The 12,816-nt window shown below is 36.8% G+C and overlaps 1 long non-coding RNA gene across 1 annotated transcript in view; it reads left to right on the top strand.

Moving 5' to 3' along the window:
• Positions 1–266: 266 nt before the first annotated feature.
• LOC134746332 (uncharacterized) overlaps positions 267–12,816 on the top strand; it is a 66,769-nt gene continuing 54,219 nt past the window's right edge. Inside the window, exon 1 of the long non-coding RNA XR_010128227.1 lies at positions 267–451. This is a non-coding gene — a long non-coding RNA (uncharacterized LOC134746332). The remainder of the gene's footprint in view (positions 452–12,816) is intronic.

The raw sequence follows: 12,816 nt of genomic DNA on the forward strand, positions 1-12,816 counted from the left end.
CAAATACTAAAAAAGTACGGAACCCTCGGTGCGCGAGTCCGACTCGCACTTGGCCGGTTTTTTATACAAATCGACTCAGGTGAAACGGAGCTCCACGCACAACGTGTAACCGCGTAACTCGCAAATTAAGAGCAAAGGTAACTGTTCCCGGACTTTCAAAGATTCGGCCTCGGGCACTGAATTCATAAGCAAATTAAATTATATTTAAACTTTTATACACCCACGTATGTTAGTAGTAGTAATGTTAGTTCGTGGTAATCGTCCTACGAAGGCCGCTGCAACGGCAGTCAACGCCGGGCCCTCGCGCGCGCCGCACGACCTACACCGCCGAACACGCGACCATTCCGTTTTGACATTTCAATTTTCACGAAAACTTCGTAACTATTTCAATTTGTGAGTGAAGAAGGCGTTTAATTTGATTTGGGATTTTTGACGAGTTCTCGGGAAGTTTGTAAGTTTTTGTATTTTTAAAGAGAATGTTTTACCGTTTGTTTTGATTATGAGTTACTCATGAGGTTTTTACGGTTTTATAATGAACCGTGAATAGATAAGGCACGTGATTCAGGTATTTTCAGGTAACCTGTCGTAACTGGAGCGATTGTCGTATTTAAGTGACTAGTAGGTATTGTGTATAGTGTAAAATATTTATTAACCCTAGGGCCTAGGCTCTCAAACAATTAAATGTCAAAAATGCTTTTTTTTAACCGAAACATAATTTTAAAAATCGGCCCCTTCAAAAAAAACTACAAATTCCTAATTTTTTTTTTTATATTGTCCTTTATCAAAAATGGTAAACTCAGTACGTTCAGTCGCCATCAGATATATCGGAGCTGCCGAGGTGCTCAAAAATATCTGAACACGCACTCTAACGCCTTGACAAATAGAGGCGTGTTCAGATATTTGTGAGCACCTTGGCCGCTCCGATATATCTGTTGGCGACTGTACTTACATATCTCATCTTACATCTCCTAAATGTAGGCGTTTTTAAGTTTTTATCCTACAATCTACACAATAACGGAGGATGTAAGACTATATATGGAGAGGATAATAATATAATATGCTTTTAGCAGTCTATGTATGTGGGTATGTTTGTCTCGTATGTTCCATTTTAGCGCCGATTTTGGAGAATGCGGTGTCAGTCGATTTTCTTTCATGATGTAGTTGCTACATACTTAACCAACATTAGGGAGGTTTTAAAAAATGTGGTCATGTATTGCTAGGCCGATTTATATTTCGGTGGCATTTTATTTTTTTTCAAAATACTATTGTACAAAATAAGCGCAATTTCACCCTATAATTATGTCCTATAAAATCTTCCACTGAGTTACGAAAACGTATGGTATTTTCGTATATAACAACGTATTTTACTCAATTACATATCTATGTCCTAATTTTTTGTCGCAAATTGGGATTTTGTACTATTTATTCCACGCAGTACAAGAAGCTCTTCAAACCAGACATTTGATCCATAACGTCCGTAATGCACGTCCTTCAACTGTTTAAAATGTGTTAATTATTTATTTTTAAATGTTAGTATTGTAATTTGTGATTATTTGTATATTGTTTCTTTTTCTTTTTGTATTTTCTGTGTAAGTTAGCAGTGGTTTGGTATTATACTGTCATACTGTTTAACTTGTTTGATAAAACAAAAAATAACGAATAAACATCGACAGCAAAATAAAAAAGTTTAAGTTTCTCGTTTAGATAGACGATATAGACGAAAAAAAAATTGATACTTAAAAACAGTGAGAAAAATCGCATTTTGCTCACTGAGTGAGTTAAGATGAAGTATCCGCAATTTGGACCGCATCTTACAAACATTTTTTTTTAAAGTTGTTGATTGAAGTGTCATTAGGTTTTGTTCTTGTGTTTGATTGCGGTAATTAAACTAAGGCCAGGATTACACTTGTAAGTTTTACTTACGTAAGTAGGGACACAGCTGTACTACAGAATGAGATATGAATATCGTTATCTCATTCTAGCAAATAGCTTTGTCCCTATATACTTACGTAAGTAAAACTTACAAGTGTAATCCTGGCCTTAGGTAATTGTTAGAATATCTTAAGAAAGTATGAAAAAGGATTACATTTTTCAGGTTGTGTATAATATATTATGTTCTCACTGCTGAGGTAAAAAGTTGTGTGTACTACACGAGATCAAAGTTTTTTACATCTCGTGCGCTTTTGAGCCCCTTACTACTCGTACGCTCAAGAGTCTAAATTAGATTCACTCGGTACGCTCGTAAATCTATTATAGAATCTTTCGCTTGCACGGGACTCAAAATAAGCACTCGAAGAAGTATCTAACATTTGCTCTCTTATTGTACAAATAACTATTAAATACAGTGCCCCTGTGTGCGTATTCCGGAAACTTGTCTATAATGCGAAGTTTGTTTGTGTCCCGCGAGCCATGAATTAGAGTCGCGAGTTCGACGTCCAATCAATGCCTTTTGTGCTCTGACGGTTCGGTCTCGTGAGTGTCATTTAAGGGGAAACTTATCAAGGGAAAAAAGGAAACTATACTGTCTCAGTGGGACAATGTTTTGTGATAGTATACAGGTAAATATAGGGCATCAGGGCCGTGGAGACACAACTATATAGGTATAGGTACGTTGAAACTTATCGCTTGTCAAACTATTTGTGACGCAAAATTGGCTTGCTTGACATTTTACATAGGTAAGGGTATTACTAACCACGTCATAATAATAATTGAAGACTGTTTTTTTGGACCTTTGATGTCATAAACTTATTTAGTATATTAAAATAGTCGTAACCTCAGTCCCTCGTGGTTCTTTAACTTTGGAAATAATAGTAACTAGTATGTTTCATTTTTATAACGGAAGTTTGTTTTAAACCTCATAAAGTAGTAAACCAAATCCAAATTCCAAACCTGGTGCCTGGTGGTGGTCCAAATTAGGTACCTGTCCAAAGACTCAAACTAATCTAGTTGTCTGAGCCTATGGAGCCTTTTAATAAGTAAACAATAATTTTTTAAGAAAAAAAACCGACTTCAACGGGGGATGCCGCTGAAAGTTCACTTATTGTTGATGGTGACCTCTTAGATTCCAGACAATGAAATGAAAAAGACAGCTTCTTTTGCCTAATTATGTACAAAAGGAGGTAAAACGACCCACTTTTCTAGTAGCATTTCGTTTTTGTAAGGGTCTCAGTTCTAACCTAACCTACTTTTATGATAGCATTTCGTTTCTGTAAGGGTCACAGCTCTAACTTAACCTAACCTACTTTTCTGGTAGCAGTTCTGTTCTGTGAGAATCGCAGTTCAAAACCCACCCACCCACCTAACCCACTTTTCTAGTAGCATTTCCGGGTCCGGGTCTGGGTCCGGATCCGAGTCCGGGTCCGTGTCCCGCTGGCCGGGTCCAAGTTTGGGCCAGAGTTCGGTCCTGCTGGATTTGTTGATAAAAATACAAAAATCACTATATGTATTTGAGGAGTTCCCTCGATTCCTCATGGATCCCATCATCAGAACTCGAACTTGACAAAAATGTTTCTTGAAAACCTAACTTGCTTAACAAACATAATGATGAGGACAAATCGCCAAACGTGAACTATGCGTCATTGAAGAGTTCCGTTCTGATCATCATCAGCAGTTCCACTTCATCAAATGTCACTTTTTAAATGTAAATGCTTGATTTGTTGATGAAAATACTAAAATCACTATATGTATGCCTTTAATATTTGAGGAGTTCCCTCGATTCCTCATGGATCCCATCATCAGAACTGCTTTTTGACAAAAACGGGATCAATCTGTATGTATATATTTATAATCAAAAAAAGAATTTTCAAAATCGGTCCAGAAATGACGGAGTTATGGAGAAACAAACATAAAAAAAACAACCGAATTGAGAACCTCCTCCTTTGAAATCTTGAAGTCGGTTAAAAATAAATAAACAGGCTCGGCATCATTGATATCAGTCAGGCTTCGAACATCATCTGAAAAAAAAATGTCACCACAATGTCATACAGTACCTAAGTCATATGTACCTAATACGGCTATGATTTACTATTACTCATTAACGAGCAAAACACGTGTAGCCATGCGTATGTGACAATGACATATGATATAATTAGTATAATTACGAAGGAATGACGGCCGTCCAACCAAACCGACAATCAACGGCCAATCGGCGCTGCCCTGTCATTACATAGATGTCACTGGTGATGTGGCCAGGGCTCGGAACCGGTATTTTTTTAAAACCCCGAAATAGCCCAATATTTTGAATTTTTTTATGCTCATTACGTAGGACTGAATCATGTATTTAGCAAACAATTTTGCATTATTAAAACGTCCCATTAAAAATGAAATTATAAACAAAAGAACGAAAAAGAACGTAATAATACCGGTATTTTTGTATGGAGCAAATACCGGTTTCCGACCCCTGGATGTGGCTACACGCGGCTAATAACTAAATTCCCGGGAAGACTAAACGGCGGGAAGCAAAATTCCCGTAAACATACTAGTTATTTTTGTCCTCATCCATGTCCATATACAGTATTCCCTTGCTGAAAAATCTTGCATAAACATGTCGTGGCAGGCACGTATACATCCTGCAAAGAGACGGTGAATGAACAAAGAATTTCAAATAGGAAATAGCTTGACAGTTAAAATTTATGTATATATACGACATGTTATAGCCCCTGATTCCTCTGAAGCTCCTTTATTAGGCGCAGTTTCCATATTTTTATGCTTGTATATGCGTGGTACCTCGTTTATTCAGGATTATTAAAATAACGGCAGATTTTTTTCCTATTATATTTCATTATTTAAGTTAGCAACCGTACGAAAAAATTAAAACTAGTTTACTGATCTTGATAATAAGTTATGAGCTACAGAAAATCGCACGACAAATAACGTACATTTTTTTTAACATAGTATAGACATAGACATAAACATAGACATAGACATAGTTTATTGGTAATAAGGTATTACAGGTATGGATGGTATAGAAAGGATCGCAATCTCTTATGGCAGAATTGTTGTAAAAGTGACCGCGTTAAGCTTTAAATAATAGTTCCTAATCTCTCCGGTGGCGCTAGTTAGGCTCTGGGACATGAGTATAACATGAACCATATAAGGCAACAAATAACCCGACCAAATTACGTAGGTTGTTTTTGGTAGTATTTCGGTGTATGGTGGCGCCGCCTAATTACTGTTTTTTGATGGACACTTTTCATACATAGAGATTTGGCTCCTTTATACAGTCTCCATGATTACAGGTCACAATTTTGTAACGCTGTTTGTTTGTTTTTTTTTTTTTGTTTTCAGTTTTTTTTTACGCTGGAATCCCTTACCTATGGAAATGTCACCAAACAGGCCAATTTGAACGTACACTGATATCACAATGACATAGATATCGCTCCTCCTACTTGTCCGTACATGTATTGGCGCGAACACAACTCATCGTTCATATATCATTCTGATTAGAATTCGCCTGAAAATTATTTTAACATTACAACACGACTTAAGAATGGAACATTGAAAGCCATTTCATTAGCAGCGGAGCACATGAGTATGGCCTATATTTTTTTACGGTGACATATTAATACCGTAATACGCTTCCAAAGAACGCAATGTATTAAAAATATGAATTTTATATACATATATCAAATTTTATAGAAAAATGTTTTTTATATAAGCGAAATCTAAATTTCTTTTAGAGAAAAAAAAACTTTAACCCGAAAGAATACTCAGAACGGAAATATCGGAAATATTGAAGCACAGCACTACGCGGCAGACGATCGGAACCGGACATTGGAATCTTTCATTATCGACGGCGCGTGGCGGAGGGTTGAGTCGAGCGATATGTTTTGTCGGTGTCATGTTGTATGTAACCAGCCGTTTTAGACAATTTCCGTGTTTGCTTTTTTTATTCGATACTGTTCGACATTTTATATAGTATAAAACAAAGTCGCTTTCCGCTGTTTCTGTCCCTATGTATGCTTAGATCTTTAAAACTACGCAACGGATTTTGATGCGGTTTTTATCTATCAATAGAGTAATTCTTGAGGTAGGTTTTAGTCACTAAAACCTAGTAAAAATTTAGTGTATAACTTGTAAAGGGTTTGTGTAACCCATTCGAAGCGGGGCGGGTCGCTAGTTTAAAATAAATTAGAGCTTAGATGTGATCACATCTCCTCCACGTAAGAAACTAATCGAATCCTGGAACATTCTAAAATTCCTAAAACTAATTAAATTCAGGATAGCATTCGAAAATCTATCTCTTTCTAATGCATTCGCGCTATCTCACGCGTATATACCGTTCCGTTCCGTTCCAAGCATTCATCAATCTCACATCCTACATAAATAAGTCGTAAAATGAGTAAAAGTACTTAAAATCTTATGATTCAACATTACTTCAGTATTATATAAGTGCCGGCATGTCGAATCACATTCGATAAGGCTGACATGTCTACATACCTTGCTGATACACGCGTTTGGTATTTAAGAGTATCATTCTTTTTTATACAAGTTATGTATAGTTCACGAATAGTAATTTTTCACCAAGATGGTACTAAACCGGTCCAAAAACTTTTTTAGTAGGTATGAGTTAAGGTTAAGGACAGGAAAGGCCTGTCCCTAATCCATACTAATATTACAAATGCGAAAGTCTGTCTGTCTGTCTGTCTGTCTTTCTGTCTGTGTGTTCCCTCTTCACGTTTAAACCGCTGAACCGATTTAGATGAAATTTGGCATAGAAATAGGTTGAGTCCCTGAGAAGGTCATAGGATAGTTTTTATCCCGAAAATCATCCCTTAAGAAAGTAAAAAGCGGGATGGAATTGAGATAATTAACGAAGTGCCTGCTAATTTGTGTGCATAATATGCTCAAATTTAGATTGCTATGAGATTTTCTCCAGGCGATATTCTTACTCTAGCTGCGGTTACTAAGTCCACGCAGACGAAGTCGCGGGCAAAAGCTAGTAATGTTATAAATGCGAAAACAACATTGTCTGGCTGATGTCTGTTATCTTTTCACGCTTAAACTGCTGAATCGATTTAAGAATATGGTATGGTGATTGGTGATAGTTTGAGGGCCGGGGAAAAACAAAGGATAGTTTTAACAATCACCATTATTGCCCACACAGACGAAGGTGCGGGCAAAAGCAGGTTCAGTTTTTCATAGATTTTCCTCAGGTAGTTGAACAAATTATCCTTTTCAGTTGTTCCCAAACATGACCAGTGAAACCTGTGCCAAAACGTTGAATTTATCTGTGAATTTACCCTTTTTTACCACCAAAAACCTCCACCGACACGCACGACTACAGTTTAATATATCAACCTCATTCCAAGAAGGCTAGATGACAAATTTTCATTAATGGTATCAATCGATCAGGTCTATTTTTAGGATCAAATGTCTATATGGGACCCATTGCATTAAAGCAACAAAAAAGTCAGAAACGATAGCTTAAGTCCGACAGTCGTATTTCACACGCGAAACGCTCCTAACAAAACGATAAGTGGACGTGACGTCAAGGTCACTGAGAGCCCATTTTGATATTTTTAAATGTATGGACAAAACAAGAAAATTGCGTTTTTGTCGGTGAAATATTGCGTTTATGTAATTGCCATACAATCTTTTTTTTTGATAAAGTGTAAGGAATCGAATGGTACCCTTACTTTTTTCCTTTTCGGAAGTTAAAAAATTACTTAAATTTTGAAACTCAAGTCCTTTTTTGTATTATTTCCATATATTATTTTAATATCTACATTATTGTGATAAATTGCTCATTTGCTGTCTATGTTACTAGATTTTGTTATAAAATTCAACATGTGTCATCCTTATAGGCGTAGCGTTCAAAGTGTTAACGATTAATAAATTGTATCGCGATAGTTCCTTACATTTTATTTACAGTTTCTTTGAAACCTGAAAGTTTCAGTATTTGAGAGCCAATTCCGCTGAAGGTACAAGGGAAACTATTTCCTTCGGGACCGTCCTCACGCAAGGTGAGTGTTTGTACATCGTTACGAGTACAAAAGGAGCAGTTCAGGAAGCCACATCCACGGCTACACTAGCTTCACCAGTATTCCGTGGCCCTTCGATGGCATAGATGTGTTCGTGTCTATGGTTTTAGTTATCATAGGTATTAGACGAGTTACGACGAGGTGGTTTCTTAAAGGTGTCAGGACAACAGCGCGTCTCGAAATCCCCTTAAATTGGTACAAGTATAAGTATAACATAGATAGTACTAAGCTCCATTTAGACGTTTCAAGAACTTGCATGCAATTTTCGATACAATACTAACTTCAGAGTAGAGAGTGCGAGGACAACTGAATATGTCGTTGTCGACAAATTTATGTTTATTGCATCCCTGCTCAGGCGAGTGAGACAGAGTCCCAATAGCATTCTGAATGTGATTGCTGAAAAGTTGATTGTTCGATTTTTGTTTACTGGCGAGGGCAAGTAAAACGTGTGGCAGTAACTTTTATTGATCAGTTTAAACATATTGTGTGTTCCTTGCTTTAGCTTTAATTATAATCTATAATAACACTAATACCCGTTGAATTTGTATACTAATACACTATGTGCTTTGAAAATATTCGAAATAAAGAATGTATTGTTATGTCGTATGACAGTAACGTGATGAAATTTTTAATTTTTAATAAAAATAAAAAAGAGCAGAAAAAGAAAGAATGAGTCAATCAGAATGACTTGAGTCAATGTCATATATGCGGTTGCAATGAGAATTAATCAAAGAAGTTTGCAAATAGATAATAATAACATAACTATTCAACACTCTTAATGAATAATTTTAACTTCAAGGATTTACTTACTTCGCATGTGTTATTTTGATGTAGAAATTGCTAACTATCGATATCGATGATACTTGAGTCGATACTTAATTTATCACTAGCACTAGTACGTTATTGTCCACAAAAAAAACCACCACGAAGGACTACTGAGACAATGCCGTGCTCGAAACGTCGGAGGAAGGTCATTTTAAAACTTTATTATACGCGATTAAGTCCCGTTTTCGTAAATAATAATGAGCGCATTGTTAATCGCACTTAAACTACCGTGAGACATATTTCAACATATTTATCAGCACGACGCACAACCGCCGCGGACACTCGTGCCTGAGGATGGATTCCCAAAGAATCCGAAACATGTCGCCAAAAGCGACTAAAAATAATAGTGAGTAAAAACCGTACTGATAAATATGTTGAGCGCATTGTTTTTAAGTAGTGTCATGACTCATGAATAAGCGGTTAAAGTTGGTCAGGTTTTTAAGCCCATTCTGACACGTATCCTCACATTGTTGTTAAGATCTTGGTTCCATACTTCCATATAACACGAGCTGTCAAATAAGTAGAAACATTAATGTTGACGGGGCAACAATAAGGTGCCTCACGAAATTCCTTGATATTTCAGGGAACTTGATATATTTTGAGGGTGTATGCCTATTGGCATACTCCCTCAGTACCTACTATCCACTATCGACCTTATGAAATATGATTTTAGGTCGACGTTCCTTTAAATGACTAAATGTCTTAAACTAAACCCACAATCAAGCCTTAAAATGTAAACCGTCACTCTAGAAGTTATTTGGTCACTAATTCGAGCTCCAACATACATCTTAATTAGGTACAGACCAACTAAATACTTGTCACTTCCCTTTTTAATCTATTTAAATCATAGAGCTAAAAACTAAAAGTACTACCAAAGATAGATATAACTCCGTAATAGATGGATACAGTCTAAGGAAAAAACGTGCCTCGAAAATCAAGAAAATTTGATTCTCTTTCAGAGGGCGCTACTAGTTTTGGCCTACAGTCGTATAGATGGCGTTGACGGTTTCGTTTGTTATTTAACAATTTTAACGCATATCAGTGAAAGAACATGGGTCAAAATCATAAAAATAATTAATGCAAATAAAAAAAATCATTTATCTATATTTAAATACATTCTATCGTATTTTTATAAATCTTCATTTTTAGTTTTAAAGTGTGTCGACAGATGGCCGTGAATTTACTGGGGTTACAAAATTTACTATGACAGTACCGCTCTAGTATAAGTTACTCTATGGTACTACTAAAGACGTCGTGCACGTAATATCCTATTAAAAGTAAGTGTATGACGCGCAGAAATGTGCAATGCTAAATAAGGTGCAAGTGCACGGGTCAAGGCGGGCGTGCAGGTCATAGCGCGCCGCATAATATGTATAGTCAAAACAGTGGGATTTCTAACAATGATTTCAATACTCAATATTTTATTGCAAATTCACAGTCAACTTCAACTTCAACTTCAAAAATCGTTTATTCAAGTAAGCTTAATAATAAATTAATAAGCACTTTTGACATGTCATACAAAATATAAGTAAAAATTACAATCATTAATAATAATAAAAAGAGAATAATAATAATAAACAATTGGCAACAATTAACAACAAATTAAAAGATAACGTCAAACATACATAAAAGGAATAGGAGTCAGCAGAGTACAATAAAATATAAATATTAAAAGTGCAAAAAAAAGGCACAAGTCAACTCAGTCCCAGGCATTTTTGTCATTAATATAATCCTTGATATTATAATAAGCTTTACCAAGTAATTGTACATGTGGTAAACTTATAAGCTAGGTCATTGTGGTTTGTTTAAAAATAGCTTACAGTTGAGTTGGCTTGTTTCGTGAGCAGCAGAGAGGGTGTCCGAAATAACACAACTAGGTACTAATTATAAAAGCAAGTTTGTCTGCAGATCATTTTGATCGCATACCCCGCTAAGCTTCCTCTGCATCGACTGTACCGTAAAATATGTTGGAAACAATATTATTTTTGCATAAGGTGTGGATAATAGTTATTTACGATACAAGTGCGGAAAAGAGGAAATTCGAAACGAGTGGCGATAAATTAAAACACGACCACAAGGAGTGTTTTAAATCGACACGAGTTGCGAATTACCTATTCGCACGTGTATCGTACAACGTTTTACAGTACATATGGCCCTTTAAACTTTCGACATATGCACGAAATATGCTCATTTACGCACTAGTGCGAGAAAGTAGCACCATATGTACTGTAAAAAAATTAAATTAACACTAAACGTCTAGTCTCTCTTTTTTTAGCATTGAAAATCCACTACAATTATAGCCGAATACATAGTGCCCATAGTGGCTGCTTATGAGTATGGGACACTTTAAAGGTGACATTTAGATGTCATCTGAAGCTGCATTACTGGTGTGACATTACGTTGGCGGCGTTGATGTCGTGTCGCCGCTGTACCTGTCAATTTCCTTGATAGAGTTAGTGACAGGTTGGACGTCACGGCCACGTCACGGTCAAGGCCGCGGCAGTAATATCGCAACAGTATTTTTAACACCTTTAATATTTGAAAATATTTCACAGAGAGGTGCTACTCTAAACGGTTTCCACTCTGACAGTGATGTTTCTCATAAATAAACTCACGGTTGTGCTCCGTACAATTACAGCACAATGGATGACATTGACAGCGCAATAGTTACATAGTTGTGTTACAATAACTATACAACTATGGAATACGTTTGAGAAATGCTACTCTCAGCTGTTTCCACTCTTTCGCATAAATAAGACGACGGGTCTACACCGTACAATTACAACACAATCGGTGACATTGACAGCGAACATAGTTACATCAAATTAAACATAGACATAGCATACAAGTAGTTATAGACGCGCCACCGAGCGACCGCGGGTAAGAGAAAGAATATTCATATATGTATACTACGCAATTTATCCGGTTTGCATGTCCAATGTCTTTTCTCTTTCACTCATAAATTTCGGTATTTCGCCATAGCCTCCTTGCTATGATGCCATAACCCGACCATGAAAAAATGTCCGGTCGGTGATAAAGACGTGATAAAGACAAAGCATGGCACTATTTTCTCTTTCCTCTTATAGGAATCGCAATAAGACTATCTTTCTCTATCAAAGATTGTCAGGCCCTTGAAATTAAATGAAGGATCGAACTTGGTATTGCGATAATTGTATTACTAAGCAACTCCCGTGAGATTTATACTGAAGTACAATAGGAAACCAGCATTTATGTTTTTGATTTCAGAGTTGATTCTCATTATTCATTTGGTGGGGTGTTGCTTGATTGATAACTAAATTTACATTTAGCACAGCAAATTAGTGCATTATGTGGATTAGTTAACGAGCTACAGTTTCCAACTGTTTGCATAGTCAAATTTCACTGTCAGCAATCAAATTGGTTAACCAACCAAATCGGTAGGTACGTATCTAAAGTCGGCATCGATATTCATAATTCATAATTATTTAATGCAACCATGGTACAGTATAGATGTCAATTATAATATAAAATGTCTCACATGGACCCTGTAAGGGCACAGCATATCAATAGCTTGCTCATAACATTTTATTATATTTATTGTATTCATCATCATCATCGTCATCATCATGTCAGCCGATAGACGTTCACTGCTGGACGCCTTCAGGCGACTACTACAGGCCTTCCCCAAGGCTCGCCACTCCGACCGATCCTGTGCCGCTCGCATCCACCGAATTCCCGCGACCTTCACCAGGTCGTCGCTCCATCTCGTTGGAGGCCTACCAGCAGTTCGTCTTCCGGTAAGCGGACGCCACTCCAGAACCTTCCGGCCCCACCGGCCATCAGTTCTGCGAGCAATGTACCCAGAATTTATTTAAAAAATATTAAAATAAAAAATGCTATTCTGCGAGCTATGTCGGTGACCCTAGTTCTACTGCGGATATAATCATTTCTGACTCTATCACGCAGAGAAACCCCGAGCATAGCTCTCTCCATTGCCCTTTGCGTGACCTTGAGCCTTCTTATGAGGCCC

The sequence above is a fragment of the Cydia strobilella genome, chromosome 12, assembly GCF_947568885.1.
Source record: "Cydia strobilella chromosome 12, ilCydStro3.1, whole genome shotgun sequence".
Lineage (NCBI taxonomy): Eukaryota > Metazoa > Arthropoda > Insecta > Lepidoptera > Tortricidae > Cydia > Cydia strobilella.